This window comes from Durio zibethinus, unplaced genomic scaffold, assembly GCF_047325235.1.
Source record: "Durio zibethinus cultivar Kanyao isolate XHJ-2024 unplaced genomic scaffold, ASM4732523v1 HiC_scaffold_2, whole genome shotgun sequence".
Taxonomy (NCBI): Eukaryota; Viridiplantae; Streptophyta; class Magnoliopsida; order Malvales; family Malvaceae; genus Durio; species Durio zibethinus.
Window position 1 is genome coordinate 1869466 of NW_028323043.1, and position 5000 is coordinate 1874465.

The window sequence follows — 5000 nt, forward strand, 5'->3', positions numbered from 1 at the left end:
AGGGCAGCATCCGCCGCGTGCACGGGCTGATCGAGGCCATGGGCGCCTGCCGGTCACCGGAGCAACCAGTCGCCGGACAAAAATCGCCGGAAGGCATGCACGCCCTGTATTTCGTTCGAGGGACGTTGGCCGGGGTGCACGCAATGGGAGGCCCATCGCGCACACCTACTCCCCCCGTGGGGGGGGGGGGAGAGGGGGTGCCGGACCACCACCCCCTAAAGAGCATTAGAGATTTTACAGATATGCTACCAGTAGACGTTAAAATGTCTGAAACGGGGACACTTTTTCCAAACAAGCAAATCCCACACCGAGGGTGCGCAGGTGCCGATGGTGGTCGAGGCATGTGCCCGCAACAAGGGCCAACGCGAGCCGATGGTGGTCGAGGCAACCGCCCGCACCAGCTCGAGGCATGTGCCCACACCAAGGCCCGGCATGTATCGATGGTGTTCGACGTAGGGGCCATCTTCTGCTGATGGTGGTCGAGGCAAGAGCCCGCACCAAGGGCCAGCGTGTGCCCATGGTGCTCGAGGCAACCGCCCGCACCAGGGCCCAGCGTGTGCCGATGGTGCTCGAGGCAACCGCCCGCACCAAGGGCCGACTTGTGCCGATGGTGGTCGAGGCAAGCGCCCGCACCAGGGCCCAGCGTGTGCCGATGGTGGTCGAGGCAAGCGCCCGCACCAAGGCCGAGCGTGTGCCGATGGTGGTCGAGGCAAGCGCCCGCACCAGGGCCCAGCGTGTGCCGATGGTGGTCGAGGCAAGCGCCCCCACCAAGGCCGAGCGTGTGCCGATGGTGGTCGAGGCAACCGGCCGCACCAAGGGCCGGCGTGTGCCGATGGTGTTCGAGGCAACCGCCCGCACCAGGGCCCAGCGTGTGCCGATGGTGGTCGAGCCAAGAGCCCGCACCAAGGGCCGGCTTGTGCCGATGGTGTTCGGGGCAACCGCCCGCACCAGGGCCCTGCGTGTGCCGATGGTGCTGGGGGCAAGCGCCCGCACCAGGGCCCAGCGTGTGCCGATGGTGCTGGGGGCAACCGCCCGCACCAGGGCCCAACGTGTGCCGATGGTGGTCGAGGGAACCGCCCGCACCAGGGCCCAGCGTGTGCCGATGGTGCTGGGGGCAACCGCCCGCCCCAGGGCCCAGCGTGTGCCGATGCTGGTCGGGGCAAGCGCCCGCACCAGGGCCCAGCGTGTGCCGATGGTGGTCGGGGCAACCGGCCGCACCAGGGCCCAGGGTCTGCCGATGGTGCTCGAGGCAACCGCCCGCACCAAGGCTCAGCATGTGCCGATTGTGATCGAGGCAACAACCCACACCAGGGCCCAGCTTGTGCCCATGGCGGTCGAGGCAAGTGCCCGTACCGAAGGGCAGCCTATGCCGATGATGGTCGATGCATGTGCCATCACCATGCGTCATCATGTGCCATTGATGGTCGAGGCCTTGGCCGAAGTTCGATTTTGAGCCACGGTGCACATGCCTGGCTCCAGCATGTACTGGTGCCGCATTTTTTTCACTCGGGACAGCATCGCCGGAGCATCGCCGGAGCACCGCCGGAGAACCTGACCGGCGGCATTGGGGTTCCGGCGATTGGGAGGGGGGCCGGGGGGGTGTGCGCACATGATGTGCGATGGGTGCTGGTACTTGGCCTTGTGTTGGCCCCCTATCCCTCATCAAACCTCTGAGAATTCACACCCCCTTAAAGAGCATTTGAGATTTTACAGGTTTGCTACCAGTAGCCGTTAAAGTGTCTGAAATGGGGACACTTTTTTCAAACGGTCACAAAATCTTCTCCACTTCGAGTTTTTAGCTGAATTTTTTTGTGCATGCCAACAAAAATAGAAGGATCACGCCTACAAAATTTGGGGCCAAAAATCCTTATAAAAAAATTTTAAAAAATCCCGAACCGCAAAAAGTTTCGAAAATCGTGAAAAATAGAAAACGAGTCATCTTCCAACGAAACTTCACGTGAAGGCTTAGGGGACCGTTGTATGAATTTACAAGCCATAAAAATGGCATTGGCACGGCAGAAATTTGAAGATGTGCCTAAACCCACCAGGGCCCAGCGTGTGCCGATGGTGCTCGAGGCAACCGCCCGCACCAGGGCCCAGCGTGTGCCGATGGTGCTCGAGGCACCCGCCCGCACCAGAGGCAACCTGCCGCACCAGGGCCCAGCGTGTGCCGATGGTGGTCGAGGCAACCGCCCGCACCAGCGCCCAGCGTGTGCCGATGGTGGTCGAGGCAACCGCCCGCACCAGGGCCCAGCGTGTGCCGATGGTGCTCGAGGCAACCGCCCGCACCAGGGCCCAGCGTGTGCCGATGGTGCACCAGGGCCCAGCGTGTGCCGATGGTGCTCGAGGTAACCGACCGCACCAGCGCCCAGCGTGTGCCGATGGTGCTCGAGGCAACCGCCCGCACCAGGGCCCAGCGTGTGCCGATGGTGCTCGAGGCAACCTGTCGCACCAGGGCCCAGCGTGTGCCGATGGTGATCGAGGCAACCGCCCGCACCAGGGCCCAGCGTGTACCGATGGTGCTCGAAGCAACCGACCGCACCAGGGCCCAGCGTGTGCCGATGGTGCTCGAGGCAAGCTGCCGCACCAGGGCCCAGCGTGTGCCGATGGTGGTCGAGGCAAGCGCCCGCACCAGGGCCCAGCGTGTGCCGATGGTGCTCGAGGCAACCTGCCGCACCAGGGCCCAGCGTGTGGTCGAGGCAAGCGCCCGCACCAGGGCCCAGCGTGTGGTCGAGGCAAGCGCCCGCACCAGGGCCCAGCGTGTGCCGATGGTGGTCGAGGCAAGCGCCCGCACCAGGGCCCAGCGTGTGCCGATGGTGCTCGAGGCAACCGACCGCACCAGGGCCCAGCGTGTGCCGATGGTGGTCGAGGCAAGCGCCCGCACCAGGGCCCAGCGTGTGCCGATGGTGCTCGAGGCAACCTGCCGCACCAGGGCCCAGCGTGTGCCGATGGTGGTCGAGGTAAGCGCCCGCACCAGGGCCCAGCGTGTGCCGATGGTGGTCGAGGCAACCTGCCGCACCAGGGCCCAGCGTGTGCCGATGGTGGTCGAGGCAACCGCCCGCACCAGGGCCCAGTGTGTGTCGATGGTGGTCGAGGCAAGTGCCCGCACCAGGGCCCAGCGTGTGCCGATGGTGATCGACGCAACCGCCCGCACCAGGGCCCAGCGTGTGCCGATGGTGCTCGAGGCAACCTGCCGTACCAGGGCCCAGCGTGTGCCGATGGTGGTCGAGGCAACCTGCCGCACCAGGGCCCAGCGTGTGCCGATGGTGGTCGAGGCAAGCGCCCGCACCAGGGCCCAGCGTGTGCCGATGGTGGTCGAGGCAAGCGCCCGCACCAGGGCCCAACGTGTGCCGATGGTGGTGGGGGCAACCGCCCGCACCAGGGCCCAACGTGTGCCGATGGTGATCGAGGCTACCGCCCACACCAGGGCCCAGCGTGTGCCGATGGTGCTCGAGGCAACCGCCCGCACCAGGGCCCAGCGTGTGCCGATGGTGCTCGAGGCAACCGCCCGCACGAGTGCCCAGCGTGTGCCGATGGTGGTCGAGGCAAGCGCCCGCACCAGGGCCCAGCGTGTGCCGATGGTGCTCGAGGCTACCGCCCGCACCAGGGCCCAGCGTGTGCCGATGGTGCTCGAGGCAACCGCCCGCACGAGTGCCCAGCGTGTGCCGATGGTGGTCGAGGCAAGCGCCCGCACCAGGGCCCTGGTGTGTGCCGATGGTGCTCGAGGCACCCGCCCGCACCATGGCCCAGCGTGTGCCGATGGTGCTCGAGGCAAGCGCCCGCACCAGGGCCCAGCGTGTGCCGATGGTGCTCGAGGCAACCGCCCGCACCAGGGCCCAGCGTGTGCCGATGGTGCTCGAGGCAACCGCCCGCACCAGGGCCCAGCGTGTGCCGATGGTGCTCGAGCCAACCTGCCGCACCAGGGCCCAGCGTGTGCCGATGGTGGTCGAGGCAACCGCCCGCACCAGGGCCCAGCATGTGCCGATGGTGGTCGAGGCAACCGCCCGCACCAGGGCCCAGCGTGTGCCGATGGTGCTCGAGGCAACCGCCCGCACCAGGGCCCAGCGTGTGCCGATGGTGGTCGAGGCAACCGACCGCACCAGCGCCCAGCGTGTGCCGATGGTGGTCGAGGCAACCGCCCGCACCAGGGCCGAGCGTGTGCCGATGGTGCTCGAGGCAACCTGTCGCACCAGGGCCCAGCGTGTGCCGATGGTGATCGAGGCAACCGCCCGCACCAGGGCCCAGCGTGTGCCGATGCTGCTCGAGGCAACCGACCGCACCAGGGCCCAGCGTGTGCCGATGGTGGTCGAGGCAAGCGCCCGCACCAGGGCCCAGCGTGTGCCGATGGTGGTCGAGGCAAGCGCCCGCACCAGGGCCCAGCGTGTGCCGATGGTGGTCGAGGCAAGCGCCCGCACCAGGGCCCAGCGTGTGCCGATGGTGGTCGAGGCAACCGCCCGCACCAGTGCCCAGCGTGTGCCGATGGTGGTCGAGGCAAGCGCCCGCACCAGGGCCCAGCTTGTGCCGATGGTGATCGAGGCAACCGCCCGCTCCAGGGCCCAGCGTGTGCCGATGGTTATCGGGGCAACCGGCCGCACTAGGGCCCAGGGTCTGCCGATGGTGCTCGAGGCAACCGCCCGCACCAAGGCTCAGCATGTGCCGATGGTGATCGAGGCAACAACCCACACCAGGGCCTAGCTTGTGCCGATGGCGGTCGAGGTAAGTGCCCGTACCGAAGGGCAGCCTATGCCGATGATGGTCGATGCATGTGCCATCACCATGCGTCATCATGTGCCATTGATGGTCGAGGCCTTGGCCGAAGTTCGATTTTGAGCCACGGTGTACATGCTTGGCTCCAGCATGTGCTGGTGCTGCATTTTTTTCACTCGGGACAGCATCGCCGGAGCATCGCCGGAGTACCGCCGGAGAACCTGACCGGCGGCATTGGGGTTCCGACGATTGGGAGGGGGGCCGGGGGGGTGTGCGCACATGATGTGCGATGG